At 35.1% G+C, this 18,364-nt stretch overlaps 1 pseudogene; it reads left to right on the top strand.

The window, feature by feature from the left end:
- The first annotated feature begins 657 nt into the window (after nucleotides 1-657).
- Nucleotides 658-1,248, top strand: LOC147539554 (secreted RxLR effector protein 161 pseudogene; annotated as a pseudogene).
- The last annotated feature ends 17,116 nt before the right edge of the window (nucleotides 1,249-18,364 follow it).

Raw genomic sequence — 18,364 nt, 5'->3', positions numbered from 1 at the left:
TGATCACAACCTATTGAACTTGATCACTTGGATTCAGAGGTTCTGAATTTAATTGCTATAACTCAACCCTGCTTTTTGGGTCTTCTTTTTGTTGATATTTTTTGCTAATTTTTCTGTCTCCCTTTCTTAAGATATTCTCTCATTCACACCACCAGGTGGACAAACCCTTTCTTTGGGTAGTCACTTTTTCCTTGCTCTCTCTTTGTTTCTTTTTTCTTCTTTGTGGGAATACCGTACATTAAGTTTTTTTTGTTTGCCAGTAGTGAGGAATTCATCGCCTTTTTTCCGTTGTATTTTTCTTCTTCTTTCTTCCTTTCTAATATGGAGATACACCAACACCCATTTTTCAATTTTCAATTAACCTTGGATGAATATTTGTGTAGGACTCAAAATTGAACCTTCGGCTCTAATACCACTTGTAGGGGACGATATTTGGGAGAAAATATCTAGATAAGATTTATAATAAATTTAGACATAGTAATATATTTAACTATTAAAATTTGGAGATGTACGGGCTAGAAGCCCGTACAGAGCTCCTTCAACTCTTACAACTTACTTTATAAGTTCTTCAATTCAATCTCTAATTTGCTTCTCTTGTGTTTTTTTTTTTTTTTTTTTTTTTTTTTTTTTTTTTTTTTTTTTTTTTTGGGATATGAGATGACAGATTTGGGTCTCATGAAATACTTTCTCGGAATTCAAGTTCGTCAATCAAAAGGAGAAATCTTTATTTCCCAAGAGAAATATGTTGAAGACCTATTAAAAAGATTTCAAATGTCAAATTGCAAGCCTGTTGCTACACCTATTGGTGTAAATGAAAAATTGCAATTAAATGACGGAGCACCTAAGGTCGATCCTAAAATTTATCGAAGTCTGGTTGGGTCTCTTATTTATCTAACAAATACAAGGCCAGATATTGTTTATCTCGTCAGTCTCATCTCTAGATTCATGAGTGAGCCGAGTAAAATTCACTTTGCCGCTGCCAAGCGTATTTTACGCTACATTCAAGGAACAAAAAACCATGGAATAAAATATGTGACTGAAGATGAAAACAAATTAGTGGGTTTTACTGACAGTGATTGGGCTGGTTCTCTTGATGATAGGAAAAGTACGTCCGGATATGGTTTTAAGTTGGGATCTAAAGTTATTGCTTGGGCATCAAAAAAGCAAAAGACTATTGCTTTGTCATCCGCGGAGGCTGAGTATATTGCCGCTACCGATGCATCATGTGAAGTCTCTAGGCTTTGCTAGATGTGCTAAATCCTCTACTATAAATAGAGGTGTTTTGTAATGTTGTTGATTAAGCAAAAAACAAGTTAAAAAATCAGAAAAAAATTAAGTTATCTAGCAATCAAATATCTTTCTCAAGTTATATAAATCCATCATCTTCCTTAGCACCCAACAAATTTGGTATCTAGAGCCAATTATCCCCTTTATCTATTTCAATCTCATAAAGAAATGTCAACACCATCTTCAAATTCCACCTTCAATTTTTCACCTAATTCCATACCAATTTTTGATGGAGAACACTATGATTATTTGAGCATTCAAATGAGGACAATTTATGTATCACAAGATTTATGGGAATTAGTTGATGAAGGTTATGAAGAAGAAGGCAAAACAATAGCTCAATTGAAAGAGCTAATTAAAAAGGATGCAAAAGCATTGCAATACATCCAACAAGGGGTTAGTAAATCGATCTTTCATAGAATTATGGGTGCAGGGCCGGTCCTGAGTTTTTGGTGGCCCGAAGCGAGCTCGAAAAATGTGGCCCTATACTGTATGCAAATCTAAATTCGTGCTTATTGTAGAAACGGTTAAATATCGTAAATATTTTCTTTATATATACAACAAAATGGTACTAATAATTACAATCACTTGAATGTTGTTCTTTTTAGGGTTTTTTTTGTTCAAAAGTACTAATGTTTGTTGAAATCAAAATTCTAAGTAAGTTCTTTTTCAATCAACAAATTATCCAAATTATTAAACTTTCTTGTGGCATACTAGATCGAACATAAGATTTAATCAAATTCAACTTAGAGAAAAAATTTTCTTCAGATGCGATAGTAACATGATAGTTAACACAAACTTGTAAGCAATCCATGCATTTTGGGTAGAATCCTTCCATATCTTTTAAAAAATTTGACACTTCAGTCGATTTTTTATCTTTCTCGTTACAAGTTACTTTCAGTTTTTAGGACAAGTCCATCTATATCATATAACCTATTGTGTTTTAGAAATTTTCAAAAAAGTACATGATTCTCTTAAATCATTATAAGACTTTAACTTCTAGAAATTGTATATACGAGCAATTTCCTATCACTTATCACCATTCATAACAAAACGAGTATAATATGCGCAAGATAATAATAAAACAATTACAAAAATAAATCAAATAATTATGAATAAGTGTTTGTACGTGAATTATACTTTTTAAAGTTTATGAACTAGGTATTATATTATTGTTAATAACGATGAAATAATTACAATGTACCCAAAGTTAGAAGATATTATTCTTAGCTGAAAGCCTGAAACCAACAAAGATAAAAGAGTTTTTTTATTTGTTGAGAAAGAGATGAAAGAGTTTTTTTTTGTTGAAAAGAGATGAAAGAGTTGAGAGATGAAGAAATTATGCCTAGTATTCGTGTAACATAAAAAGTGGTTGTCCGGTCGGGTTGGGATGCAGACGTGGAAGGTGAGTAAATACTTCAAGAGAGAGAAAGTGAGATCTGTTTCTTTATTTTCTGTGGGTCCCACAAAAAGTTAATGCGTTAGAAATTGAGAATTTGAGGCCCACGTTCTTAATAGTTCTGTTGGTGTGGCCTTTAAAATTCATTAGAAAAAGTTTGAATCCAGCACTTTTTTTCTTTGAAAAATGAGATTTCGGGGGCCCTTCAAATTGGGGGCCCAAAGCAAGGCTTTGCCTGCTTTGGGCCCATGGCCGGCCATGTATGGGTGCAACTAAAGCTAAAATTGCATGGGATATTTTGAAAAAGGAATTCCAAGGTTCCGAAAAAGTGATTGTTATTAAGCTTCAATCATTGTGGAAAGAGTTTGATAATTTGGGAATGAAGGAGAGTGAAAATATTCAACTTTTTTCTTCTCGTGTTACTGAACTTATTAACAAAATTAGAAGTCTTGGAGATACTATCGAAGATAAAAAAATCGTGCAAAAAATTCTTCGAAGTTTGCCGCAAAAATTCGATCATGTTGTAGCCGCAATTGAAGAATCTAAAGATTTATCTTCTCTCTCTTTTTATGAACTAATTAGTTCTCTTGAAGCTCATGAAAGTAGAATCAATAGATATCAAAGTAGTCCGGTGGAGCAAGCATTTCAATCAAAGATTAATATTTCAAAACAACAAAAAAAAGGAAGTAAGTTTTTCCAAAAAAGAAATTATTTTGAAAAGCATCAAGAAGGACAAGGTTCTTTCCAATCTCAAGGAAAAGAACACAATCGAGGGAAGGTCGTCAACACAAAAAATTCTCAAGGAAATTCTGCTCCTTATTGTTTCTGTTGCAAAAAAGTTGGTCATGAATCTAAGGAATGTCGGTTTAAATGCACCAAATGCAAAATTCCCAATCATTCTCAAAGAGATTGTTGGTTTCAAAAAGGAAAAAGTGAAGTTAATTTTACAGAAGAAAAACAAGAAGCACAGTTATTTTCTTGCATGAATGTTGAAACACCACCATCGGATATTTGGTATTTGGACAGCGGATGCAGCCATCATATGACTGGAAATAGAGAATTATTTGTAGAACTTGAAAAAAATGTTTCTACTCAAGTAAAGCTTGGTGATGGAAAATTAAAACCTGCCGGAGGAAAAGGTGTGATTGCAGTAGCTACAAATAAAGGTGATAAATTTATTCATGATGTTCTTTATGTTCCCGGTATAACACAAAATCTCTTAAGTGTGGGGCAACTCATGAGGAAAAATTACTCTCTCCATTTTGACAATGGAGAATGTGAGATTGTTGATAAAAGAACAAATCTTATTGTGGCCACTGTCCAAATGACCTCAAATAATGTTTTCTATCTTATTATGCCAAAATGTGAGAATGTTTCATTCAAAAGTGAAGTTGATATGGCTCATATTTGGCATTTGAGATATGGTCATTTGAATTATAGAGGGTTGAAATTATTAAAAGAGAAAAATATGGTGGTTGGTCTTCCTTACATCTCAAAAAATGATGAAATTTGTGAAGGGTGTATTTACGGAAAAATGCATAGGCTTCCTTTTCCAAAAGTCTCTTCAAGAGCCCTTGCACCACTTGAATTGGTACATGCCGATATTTTTGGACCGACTAAAACACCTTCACTTAGTAATAAGAGATATTTTCTCTTATTTGTTGATGATTATACAAGAAAGATGTGGATTTATTTTCTTGAGCAAAAATCAGAAGCATTTGGTTTTTTTCTAGAATTTTTGGCTCTTGTAGAAAGACAAAGTGGCCAAAAATTGAAGACTCTCAGAACTGACCGAGGTGGAGAATTCATTTATAAACCCTTCATGGATTATTGTAAAGAAAAAGGAATTAAAAGAGAGCTCACAGTTCGTTATAGTCCACAACAAAATGGTGTGGCCGAAAGGAAGAATCAGACAATTGCAGAAATGGCTCGAAGCATGTTGAAGGAAAAAGGACTTCCAAATAATCTATGGGCTGAGGCAGTAAATACATCGGTATTCTTATTAAATCGGTCTCCGACAAAAGCAGTTCAAAATATTACTCCATATGAAGCTTGGCATGGAAAAAAACCTCAAGTAGATTTTTTCAAAATTTTTGGTTGTCTGGCATATTCTCACATTCCTTTGAGAAAAGAAAAATTTGATGAGAAGGGTGAGAAATTCATCTTCATTGGTTATAGTAATGAATCCAAAGGTTATCGTCTTCTTGATCCCATCTCTAATAAATTGGTAATTTCTCGAGATGTTATTTTTGATGAGATGAAATCTTGGGAATGGGGAGAAAGTTCTTCTCAAATTGAAAACAAATCTGATTTTTTCCAAATTAATGATTGTCAAGAAGATCAAAGTTCTCCTTCATCAAATTTATCTGAGATGCCACAAATTTCTGAAAATGGAGGAGTTGAAAATTCTCCAAATTTTGATGAGGGTTCTTCGGATTCCGAATCACCTCCAAGAAAGACACGTTCTCTAAATGATATCTACGAATCATGTGGGTTTTCTTTCTTCACTTATGAACCACAAAATTTCAAAGAAGCAGAAAAAGAAGAAGTATGGAGAAAATATCTAGATAAGATTTATAATAAATTTAGACATAGTAATATATTTAACTATTAAAATTTGGAGATGTACGGGCTAGAAGCCCGTACAGAGCTCCTTCAACTCTTACAACTTACTTTATAAGTTCTTCAATTCAATCTCTAATTTGCTTCTCTTGTGCTTCCTATGCTTCTTGTGTTCCTACCCACATCTTACCTCTATTTATACTAAAGATAGAGCATACTAGTAAAGACTAGAGAATTCCACATTGGGACTTACAAAGAGTTAATATTTTTAGACTAATCTTTTTAGTCAAACTTCTCTAGATTATTCTTCTCTAGATATTTCTACTTTAGAGAAGACTCCATCTAAATATTTCTCCCAATACAAAGAGTTACATAGGAAATTACAAATTACTAATTTCCAACAAGAAACACCTCAAAAAGTACATTACATGATGACAATAATAAAAGTGTATAGTGGGTTACTACTAATTGTCTTAGTTTTATCCTCATTATCATCATCTCAACTTTCAACAGTTTCAGCTGATGAAGAACATGGAGATAAACTAGGTTCTGCTACTACCACAAGAGACACTACTTGGGTCCCTAACCTTCTTGAAAAATCTGATAAATTATCATCCTTACATCTTGGTACTAAGAAATTTGCAACCCACATTAAGAAGAGAAGAAGAAATCGGTTTAGTCCAGCTGCACCTGGACCAGGAGGATCATCCTTCGCTTACTACGGAAAACCGATATTCTCTATTCCTATGTATCTTTTTTTCTCGTTCATTTCTTCTTGGTTTCTCAATCTTTTCTAATGTTTTTAGTTCTATTATTTGTTATGTAAGTACTAAGTATTTGTTACATAAATAACCATGAAATTTGGACGCTCCAGTTGTACCCAGTGTGTTTTACCCGCAGGTGGTCTTGGGTCTATCTCATCCCAAAAAGCATGTTGACTTTCCCTTACTTATAAAGCGACCACCACCTTTCCCACAACTAATGTGGGACGAACACCAACTTTTTGAATCTATGTCACGGTCGTTGTTGCCTGCTTATCCAAATAACTTAAAAAACGATGTCATTTTTGAAATAATATAGAAGGGAAATACTAGAATTACAAAGACTTTAACAAAAGAAGTTACCCAGTTAATGTAGTGGTTGTGATATTCATCTCTCAACGGCCCAAATTTAGTCAAACTTTCAAATCACAACCGCCACTTCAGCTGAGCAACTTCTTTTGTCAAATTTTTTTGTAATTTTAGCATTTCCGAATATAGAATAATATAAGACAATTACCATCAAGCTAAAGTCCCAGGAGATGAATTAGTGACCGTCTTTAAATCATGTATAACCTAAAATAAAGAACATTTCAGGCCTACATCCACTAATCAAAAGTAAGGTGTTGTTTGTTTTTTTTTTTCCAAATCTAAAATCTGAAATGGAACCCAATTCAGATTTCAGATGTTTGTTTTTGAATTTAAGAAAAGCTGAAAATTTAGCTGAATCAGGTCAAGATCTGAATTGACTGAAAAAAAAGCCCACATATTTCAGACTTCAAAACAAGTCTCAAATGGAAGCCTACCATCTGAAAGAAGTCAAACGACAAATATACCTTCACGAAATCAATGAAATACTTTTCAATCTCTATCTTCACTTCATCCACCACCACCACAACACCACCAACCGCCGACCACCACCACACTGTCGACCACCACCATGCTGTTCATCGCCGACCACCACTACATTGTCGTCTCCTACCACCACCACCCAGAAATAAAATAAAACAAAGAGTTAATTCCTATATGGCCCCCTACTTTGTGACCAGCTTCCTTTATGGCCCCCTTTTTTTCGTAAATTCAAATATGACCCCCTATTTTCAAGTAAATGTCATTGCTACCCTTCTTAATTCTAAATTTAAAACATTTAAAAAAAGTTATTTCCACCTCACCCCTCTCTCTCTCCACCTCATCTCTCTCTACAACTCACCCCTCTCTCTCTCCACCTCATCTCTCTCTACAACTCACCCCTCTCTCTCTCCAATTCACCTCTCTCTCTTTCCAACTCACCCCTCTCTCTCTCTCTCCAACTCAGCCCTCTCTCTCTCTCCAACTCACCTTCATCTTCTCCGATTAAAGTCGTCGGCCGGAAAATTTTCCGGCCGGCGACCTTCAACATAAAAAAAATAAAAAATATCTCTTCCTCTGTCCTTTCTTCTCTCCCTCTCTCTGTCCTTTCTTCTCTCCCTCTCTCTGTCCTTTCTTCTCTCCCTCTTTCCCTCCCTTCTCTCTCTCTCTAAATATTCCGGCCAAGATCACTTTGTATCGTGGTGAGTTCGTCTCAGTTCCAGATTCTCAGAGACAAAGGATTTTTAAGGAAATGGGAGAGAGAGAGTTTTTAGATTTTTGTCTTGTAAAGTAGATGATGATTAATCAATATTCAAGGATGAACATCACAATGTAGAGAGAGAAACCAGATTTAAGTTCTGAACGAACACCTAATTTGTTCATCTTCCTTGCATTCTTCTGATTTAATTTTTGTCTTGTAAACACCAAATCAGCGAGAGAAAACCAGATTTAATTTCTTCATCTAAACAAATGCCAAATCTAGAGAGAGAAAACAACATTTAATTTTTGTCTTGTAATGATGATGATGAATATTTAAGGAAGGCCACCCTAATTAAACACCAAATCATCAGAAATCTAGCCCGTATACAAGAATTACGGCGGCTAAATGATGCATCTAATTTCTCAACAAACAAACATTCAAATATGACCTTCAAAATCTAGAGAGAGAAAACCATATCATAATATCCCAGATCTCTTGTTTTACAAGGTGATGTAATCGATCTCTGCAACTCATAGCAACATGAGAGCATCCATATTCATCATGACCATATAATCAATTCCACCCCAAAATTCCAGATCTCTTGTTTTACAAGAAGAAATTTGGACTATTAACCTAAAATTCTACCCCAAACTTGTTATAGAATTTCCTTAGTTCATCACTATTCATAGGTTCATAGCCTCGTAGCCATATGAGACGCCCAGATGCCTGGTGAAGTTCATCAAATCCCTTACTTAGGTCTATTTCTGTCTTTTATCAAATCACACAAAATCTGAGGGTATTTCCGGTGGTAGTATAACACGAAGATGGGGAGGAGAGCGAAGGTAAAGAAAGACCTAAAAAACAAAGGAAGAAGAAGGAATTTGGGATTTTGGTTTCAACCGGACCTTGAAGGTCCGCTTTTTCCGGCGAAGAGGAACCCCTTCGCCGGACCTTCGTCGGAGAAGAAAGAGGTGAGGGAAATTTTTTTTTTTTTTTTTTTTTTGAGGTCGTCGACCGGAAAATTTTCCGCCCGGCGACTTTAATCGGAGAAGATGAAGGTGAGTTGGAGAGAGAGAGAGGTGAGATGGAAAAAGAGAGAGAGGTGAATTGGAGAGAGAGAGAGAGAGGGGTGAGTTGTAGAGAGAGATGAGGTGGAGAGAGAGAGAGGGGTGAGGTGGAAATAACTTTTTTTAAATGTCTTAAATATAGAATTAAGAAGGGTAGTAATGACATTTACTTGAAAATAGGGGGTCATATTTGAATTTACGAAAAAAAGGGGGTCATAAAGGAAGCTGGTCACAAAGTAGGGGGCCATATAGGAATTAACTCTAAAACAAATTAAACCCTGATTCCATTGAAAATCAAACATGCTTGAAGGTAATGGAGGAAGACCTCCTAAACCAACTCCTCATCGAGCTTGAAAATACCTACTTCTCTCTCTACAACACCTTAAATTTCATAATACCCACAACACCAGTTGTTGTAGGTCCTCTTCAAAGAACAATCGATGGATTAAAAGGCCCGATCTTCTACTCCTTTGCTTCTAAAACAATGAATCCCTAGATTCATATCCTCCTGAACCAACTCTTCATTAAGGCGATCTTTTGCTCCGGCTAGCTTCTATGTGTAGATTGTGAAGGATTTTCTATTTCTTCAACAGATCCTCCATTGAATCCGGACCAAAACTGACTGGTTCCTCATGGGGAGGTGAAGAAGTTGTAGAGAGAGAAAGAGCAAAGAGGGGTTGTGTGAACTGAGGGAGTAGAGGGCAAAGAGGCGGCATATAGAAGGGAGATAAAAGAAATGAGTCAGGGTTTCAAATTTAGTGGTGTTATTCATGGGACAAGTTTAGTTCTATATTAAAAGGGTATAAATGTAAAAGATTAATTTTCAGACCTAATAAGTCAGATTGAAAAATAAACATGCTAACCTGTAAAACTATCCAGCAAATTCAATTTCAGACACAATAAAAAAACAAACATCACCTAAGTATATGCATCAATATAAAGTTCTACTACAACTATGGAGATGTAAGAATCATTGAGACTTGAAGTGTTTTGCCCTAGCCAAAACCTAGAGAGAGGGAGAGGAAGAAGAAGTGAGCTAAATTATGTCTGATATTGGAACTTTTATAGGCCCCTATTCTTGTTAAAAGGGCCCCTCCTTCAGAATTCAGTATAATCCACCGAATTCACAAGAGACCATTCGGTATGAGTCCACCAAATTCACATGAGACCATTCAGTACGAACCTATCGAAGTTCAGTCCAGTAGCTTATTTTTGTGAATTTTTGCATACTCGTACCGAATTGTCAATTCGGTGCACTCGCGCCAAATGAACCCTTTTAAAAAGAACAGGGCCCCTATAAAACTTCCCTATGTTAAATAGGGGTAAAATATGCGACTACTAGATCTGAGTTGTTGATTCAAATCAACGGTCCTCACTCAATGCCCAAAAGGACAGACATAGCATTAAGTACTCCATAAGTTCTAAACTTAAAATTTAACACAATCCCAATTTCCTTCGCCAACTACCCAACTTTGTTGATTCACAAACGGAGTATGATTTACGTCTGCTACAATTCTAACTGAATTACGGTCGAAGTATGTGACCAGATATAATTTAGAGAAGAAAAGTAACTTTCTCTCTCTTAATATTATCCTGTCACATACTTCTGTTGAAATTTGACCAAAACAGTAGTTGCGCACAATATGAGGGTTGTACAAGCATTATCGGCAGAGCCGTGGGTAAAGGGGTGCCACTGGTGCGGTGGCACAGGGCCCACCTTTACCCAAGGGCCCATTTTATTATCTAATGGTTAAAAGAGAAAATCCAAAAGTAACTAAAATATCAACCCATTAAAACAGACCAGTTAAAAAAAGAAGAAAAGTAGTCTTCTACTTGTACGAGTGGGATTAATAGAGACGTGGGTCCCGTGACTATTTAAGGGGAAGTGAAATTTTGCTTTCCTCTCTCTCTCTCCAACGGTACTATTGTCTAACACTTGTGAGGACATGACTCAGGGTCAGGGAATGACAAGCCTATTAACTAGGCTAATCTATCTAAAAAAAAAGTAAACTAGTAGGTTTTTTGAATTTTTGTGACTTCCTCTCTCTAACTCTCTCTCTCTCTCCAATCTAAATTAACATATATAAATAAACAATATCTATTAATTTTCATTTCAAATACTTCATCAGACTTGTTCTCTTTGTCATTTTCTTTTATTTGATTTGTTATTTTTTCTTCCATGATACTACCCAATGAAAATCTATACCAAATCAAAATTTGCATATTGAACTCATACTTGAAATCGGTCACAGTTCATCAGTAGAAATGATCTTCTCAAAGTTAAAAAGTTTGAAGTCATACTTGAAATCGACTATGTCACAAGATAGACTGAATGGATTAGCTCTTCTCACCATCGAAAGTGAATTTTTGGACCAAATTGGTTACGAAGATTTAATTGATGATTTTGCTTCAAAAAATATAAGGAGAAAAAATTTCAAGTGAAAATTGTTTCTGGTAGTCAATAAAATGCAAAGATTGTAGTGTCTTTTTGTTTATTTTCTATTAGTTTTTTTTTTGTTCAATATATATTGGGTTTGGACGGATTATCAATTTAATATCATTTTTCCCTATTATTTAATGAGGTTTCCTTAGTTATATTTAGGATTTTTGAGTGAGAGGCCCAAAAAATGGAGGGTAAATAAGCATTACCCCCAACCCAAAAACAAAATGAGAACCCAGTCCAAATTGTCAGGACAACTCACAATTTTCTGGTTTTTATTTTATTTATCCCTCTTTTACCCCTCCACGGAAAAGTTCCGTGTTTTCTGACAATCTGACGGACGACAGCGAAGTAATTAATTCCCCGTATATGACGTCATGTCAGAGAAACATTTAGATTTTTTGAAAATTCAAAAATGGCGCCATTTTTTGACGAAATTTCAGCCAATTTTTTGGATCCCTCCCATTATATTTTGTTTCAACTCCTTCTTTCTTCTTATTTATACATCCAAAAATCTTCTTCATCATTCTTATTTTGTTTTTCACATCTTTTCTTCTTCACCTCTTTCAATCTCTAAAAACATAAATTTTCTTTTCTTTCTCTCTCTAAAAGTTTTATGTTCTTATTTTTGGATGTTCATCATTCTTATTTTGTTTCACATTTTATCTTCTTCATCTCTTTCAATCTCTAAAAACATCAATTTTCTGTTATTTTTGTCTCTAAAAGTTTTATGTTCTCATTTTTGGGTGTTCATCATTCTTATATTGTTTCACATTTTATATTCTTCATCTCTTTCAATCTCTAAAAACATCAAAGTTTTTTGTCTTTCTCTCTCTAAAAGTTTTATGTTCTTATTTTTCTTCTTCATCACTCTTATTTGTTTCACATTGTATCTTCTTCATCTCTAAAAACATCAAAGTACATAACCAAATGGCCAGTGCACAGAACCATTTCCGGTACAGAAGAAAATTTCCAGTTCAAAAGTGTCCAGTAGTACTGAACCAAATGGCCGGTACATAGAACAATTTCCGGTGCACAAGAAAATTCCCAGCACAAAAATGTCTAGTACATAACCAAATGGCGAGTACACAGAACAATTCCCGGTACACAGAACAATTCCCGGTACACAAGAAAATTCCCACTACAAAAATTTCTAGTAAATAATCAAATGGCTTGTACACAGAACAATTCCCGGTACACAAGAAAATTCTCAGTACAAAAATGTTTAGTACATATCAAAAAAATGGCCAGTACACTAAATAATTCCCGGTACACAAGAAAATTTCCTTTTACAAATCAATGAAATACTACCAAAAATGAAGAAATTTGTTGAGATTGGAAAGAGATAAGAAATAAATCTGGAAAAAAAAGAACGAAATTTGTTGACATTGGAGAGAGAAATATGTGTGGGAGAAAATAAAAAAGAAATAAATCTGGAAAAAAGAACGAAAATGGCAAGTTGGTAAATTTTGTAATGGCAATTCTGTAAATTCGTGGAAAGTACAAGGTTTGATGTCAGGTGCGTCAGACTATTTTTCAAAAAAATTTGCATTTTCTGGGAATTTTTCAGTGGCAATTTTGTGAATTTATGGAAAGTACACAGTCTGATGGGAGGCGTGTCAGATTATTTGTCAGAAATTTTCGAGTTTCCCGGGAATTTTTCGATGGTCGTTACGTAAATTTCAAAAAGAAGAAGGGTGTTTCGGAAATTCCACCCCCAGCCTGACTTGTTGGACCTATCCCTCATTATTTATCTACAGTGGGTCTGATACATATTGTTGGGCTGATTTTGGGCCTTTTGCCCAACCCCTCTTATATTTATGGGACATCTTTGAAATTTGGCACAGGGCCTTCAAAATCTCAGCCACGCCCCTGATTATCGGCCTCGTGGCAGTCGTCGTGATTAACTCCACAATATTTTAAAAAGTTTCAGACCTAACAACATTGAACTGAGTTCAACAAAAAAAAAAAAAAAAAAAAAACAACATTGAACTGTCCAATAATTAGTTGACTAGATAATGTCATCGAGTGGGAAGATAAAGGAAGAAAACATAATTGAAAATAATTTAGAGTTAATTCCTATATGGCCCCCTACTTTGTGACCAGCTTCCTTTATAGCCCCCTTTTTTTCGTAAATTTAAATATGGCCCCCTATTTTCAAGTAAATGTCAATACTACCCTTCTTAATTCTAAATTTAAAACATTTAAAAAAACTTATTTCCACCTCACCCCTCTCTCTCTCTCCACCTCATCTCTCTCCACCTCATCTCTCTATACAACTCACCCCTCTCTCTCTCCAATTCACCCCTCTCTCTTTCCAACTCACTCCTCTCTCTCTTTCCAACTCACCTTCATCTTCTCCGATTAATGTCGCCGGCCGGAAAATTTTTCGGCCGGCGACTTTAATCGGAGAAGATGAAGGTGACTTGGAGAGAGAGAGAGGTGAGTTGGAAGAGAGAGAGGTAAATTGGAGAGAGAGAGAGAGAGAGGTGAGTTGGAGAGAGAGGTGAGTTGGAGAGAGAGATGAGGTGGAGAGAGAGAGAGAGAGAGAGAGGGGTGAGGTGGAAATAAGTTTTTTTAAATGTTTTAAATTTAGAATTAAGAAGGGTAGTATTGACATTTACTTGAAAATAGGGGGCCATATTTGAATTTACGAAAAAAAGGGGGCCATAAAGGAAGCTGGTCACAAAGTAGGGGGCCATATAGGAATTAACTCTAATTTTATAACTAAAACGTGTGCTCGATGAAGGATACAAGCAATTCTTCAACACAAGTTACAATTGACTATTTCCCTTTGTTTGTAAAATTGAAGTGATGTTTCCTTTCTTTCTCCTTATCATCAATATTGACTCTCATTCCCCATTCCGTCCGCGTAAATAGATTCCTTCCACAATTTTTCTCTATAAAATAGGAGAGAAAACTAGAGAAAGTTTTATTACAACACAAACCACAAAACTCTATCTCTCTTTCTCTCTCTCAAGAGCTTACTTCTTATAATACCTCAAAAGTACATTATATGATGACAACAAAAATGTATAGTGGGTTACTACTAATTGTCTTAGTTTTATCCTCATTATCATCATCTCAACTTTCAACAGTTTCAGCTGATGAAGAACATGGAGATAAACTAGGTTCTGCTACTACCACAAGAGACACTACTTGGGTCCCTAACCTTCTTGAAAATTCAAAATCTGAGAAATCATCATCCTCAGAATTGATATCTCATCCTGGTACTAGAAAATTTGCTATCTCTATTAAGAAGAGAAGAGGGGGTAGATTTGCTGCAACCGGATCAGGAAGATCATCTTTGGCCTACAAAAACCCCATCTTATCAATTCCTATGTATATTTTGTTCTCGCTCATTTGTTCTTCGTTTCTCTATTTTTTCTAATGTTATTAGTTTTATTGTTTATATTTAAGTAATACAGTATATATTTGTCCGTACAAAATTGTAAATTATACTCAGAAGCGACCCAACCAAGATTGATCCTGCTAGCTATTTGACTTTCATCCAGCATATGGTCGGTAGAGAAATATTGAATTTGGTGTGAAATTATATCTTGGACATAAATTTGGTATCAACCCACCGATTTCAACTTCAGTAACTTGAGTTCACTTCGGTTGAATCGGTTGAGATTAACCGCATAATTGAAATTGCTTTGGCTCGACCACACCAAATTCAATTCTAGTAACTTAGATAATTGTTTGGAACTTTGAAGTTCTAGTAAAAATTTCTTAAGCACTAACAAACCCTTATCCAATTTTCGGTTAAAAGGTTATTTGATTTACAGCAGGTGGTCTTGGTCTATATCTCGCCCCAAAAGCTTGATGCCTCTCCCTCACACTTATAAAGTGACCACCAGACCTTCCTACAAGGCTACAACTAATGTGGGATTAACACAAACTTTCACTGTCTATGTCTCTCGTTCCTCTTTCTCCACTTACCCAAAATAGCTTCAAACAAAAAGATCCCAAAAGATCAATTAGTGACCTTTTTTTTAAATCCTGTTCAACCTGAAACAAAGAGCATTTCAAACCTACATCCACTAATCAAAAGTAAGTATATGCATTAATGTAAAGTTCGACTACAAGTTTTGGAAAGATGTAAGAATCATTGAGACTCGAAGTTCTTTATCTCCGGTTAGTGCATTTAGTATGCAAACTGACGAAAGCAATATGATCCAAAGGGATTTAGGCACTTTAGTGACCGAACTATGGGTTTATTATAGTCCTGAAAGGGTTACAACCCGCAACTGGAGGGACGTCAAATAATAAACTCTGATATAAGACCGAGAACGATCCACGGAGATAAGAAGCTAATTCAGATATTGCGAGAGTCTAATCTACCGGGCTAGGTGTCACTAGGTATGTTAGACTTAAACAAAAAGAAAAAGCGTAACGGGGGGTTTTGTCAAAGGTTTTGGTAACAAATTAAAGAAGAAAAAAAGTAAACTAACTAGATTATCTAAGTAAAAGGGCGACATAGACTCGGGAGAAGAGTCGGAGGAAAACGCGCGGGTGAGAGAGAATTATCGAGGTCCGGGAATCCGTAATGATGATCCTACAACTACGTAGATCAGATATAAAGAATTGATACAAAGTCGAGCTCGATTCCTAAGTTTGGTCGTGCTGCTGTACTCCCTAGTGTTGATGATGCAGGGAGATTTTCATGAGATATTCCAAGTATCTTGGATCTTAAAATCTAGTTATTTTAGTAGTATAATATTTTTGTTCGTAGAGAATTATTATTTTTAGTAGTTTTATATTTTTAGGAAACTTTTAGGTTTTAGATTCTAGTATTTTATTTATTTAGAAGTTGTTATTAGAATTTGATTAGGTTTAGGAAAGTAGTATTTTATTTATTAGAAATTGTTAGTTGAGTTTGATTAGGTTAAGGAAACCCTAAGTCTATATAAAGGGAGATCTAGGAGTTCTTTTATTCATTGAATTCAATCAATAAAATTTTAGTGTTTTAGTATTACTTCTTATAGTTTCGGTTCTATAGTCTTTAAACGGAGTTCTAAAACTTTTTCTGAGTTTTAAAAGTTTTAAACGGAGTTCTAATTCTTTTCGGAATTTTCCGCAGTGTCAGTTGAGTTTCCGACCAAGGTTTCTTCCCGAGCTGCTACCGCCAAAACCCGAGTTGGTGCTATGTCGGCCTAAGTTTGCTGGATAACTCCCCTAACTGTTCTCTCTTCAAGCTCTCTCCAACTCTCACTAAATTTTTCGAAACCTTAGCGCTTGATACTCTTCTTTTTCCTTTGTTCTTCTTTTTCATCCACCAAAAGACAACCAAACCCTTAACTTGGTCTTCTCAGTTTGACTTGGTCCATTACATTAAGCTTGACCATTGATTTGACTCCGATTTTTGACCTTTCATTTGACCGTTGATTTGACTCTGATTTTGACCAAAATACTTTTGGTACAAAATGACCAAAATAACTTTGATCTCTGTTTCTTCCGTTTCAGCTGCATCAGATGAAAATGTAATAATTTGCTCATTTTATTCTCCCAACAAGAAAACATACATAAGTTATTAGAAAAAAAAACCCTAAACAAACTAACTAATCGAAGTTAAACGATCTAAATGTGACATATTCAGTTACCGAATGACTCAGATATTAAAAGGCCATAACCGAAAGGTTTGGTTCCATGTGTGGATTTATGATATCCTGACCGAACAAAACCGAACCAAATCATTTTTTTTTATGTATTTTATATAAAATATATAAATACATATGGTAGTCATGTTGAATGGTGGAGATTCAATATTTAAGTAAGTACATAAAAATATCAAAATTTTCCCATATGGAAAAATATCACATAATAAAAACCCTAACTTTAAAGTTAAAATTTCTAGTTCAAGTGTAACTTCGTGGTTCGATTTATCCAACTAAACCAAACCGTTTAGGTATAGTTTGTTCGGTAATCAAATCAAACCACAAGGTCAGCTCGGATTGAATAAACCAACTACAGAGTCCTTTGGCTTGGTTCATGGATAAGGCTAAAAAGTTGGTCAACAAACCGCTTACAACTCTAGTTTTATCCAAGCAAAACCTAGAGAGAAGGAGAGCATGATGAAGTTAGCTGAATTAAGGGCGGAGCCTGTGGCAGGCTACCCCGGCTGCAAGTAAAGGGAGACACAACAAAACAAAGGAGGCAGCTAGTGCGGTCTTGAACTTTGCCCGTCACCTAGCCCACACGAGTTCGAATCCCTCTGCTTCTGTATCTAGTTCTTTTTTGACCATTTTTTTTTGTGTCAAGTCAAAATTTACTCCATTTGTTAGGTTCCATCCAAATTATGTCTTAATTATTTCTTCGTCCCCAAATTAACAATGATCATATACATTATAGTTTGTTGAGGTTAATTTTTCGTAAGTTCTTTATGTTTGAACTATTAACGAAATTTTACATATTCGAAAAAAATTACTTCTCAAGCTACTACTTGTTAGTATATATACTTGAGAAAAGAAATTTTGGCTCTTTGATCATTTTTAAGCTTAGTCCAGGGTAGCTTTAAATCCTGGCTCCGTCCTTGGCTGAATTATGTCTTATATTAGGTTAAAAAGGGGTTAAAGATTATGCTATTAAATCTAGTTTGTCGATTTAGCAGTGTTTATTCAATGCGCCAAAAAGACGACTATTTAATTTTTGAGTTAATTCCTATTTGGCCCCTTATTTTGTGACCAGCTTCCTTTATCGCCCCATATTTTTCATAAATTCAAATATGACTCATTTTTTTAGTGTAAATGTTGTAAGTACCCTTCCTATATATATTTTTTCAAAATAAAGTTAACTATAACACATGAAATTCCACCTCACTCCACCTCACATCTCTCTCCACCTCACCTCTTTCTCTCTCCACCTCACATCTCTCTCCGCCTCACCTCTCTCTCAACCTCACCTCTCTCTCTCTCAACCTCACCTCTCTCGAGAGAAAAAGAAAAAATATTAACTTTATTTCTCTCTCTCCACCTCACATCTCTCTCCGCCTCACCTCTCTCTCAACCTCACATCTCTCTCTCAACCTCACCTCTCTCGAGAGAAAAAGAAAAAATATTAACTTTATTTTGAAAAGAGAGGTGAGATGGAATTTCATGTGTTATAGTTAACTTTATTTTGAAAAGATATATATAGGAAGAGTACTTACGACATTTACACTAAACAATGAGGTCATATTTGAATTTTTGAAAAATAAGGGGCCATAAAGGAAGCTGGTCATAAAGTAGGGGGCCAAATAGGAATCGTTTGTTTTTTTCTTGGAGAACCCGTCTATTGTTTTCGAAAGTTGTTTCTTTATAA

This window comes from Eschscholzia californica, unplaced genomic scaffold, assembly GCF_041429995.1.
Source record: "Eschscholzia californica isolate CP2 unplaced genomic scaffold, dmEscCali1.0.p SCAF_5, whole genome shotgun sequence".
In the NCBI taxonomy this organism is placed as follows: domain Eukaryota; kingdom Viridiplantae; phylum Streptophyta; class Magnoliopsida; order Ranunculales; family Papaveraceae; genus Eschscholzia; species Eschscholzia californica.
Note: the sequence above shows the minus strand (reverse complement) of the source record. Positions and strands in the feature narration are given on the sequence as shown.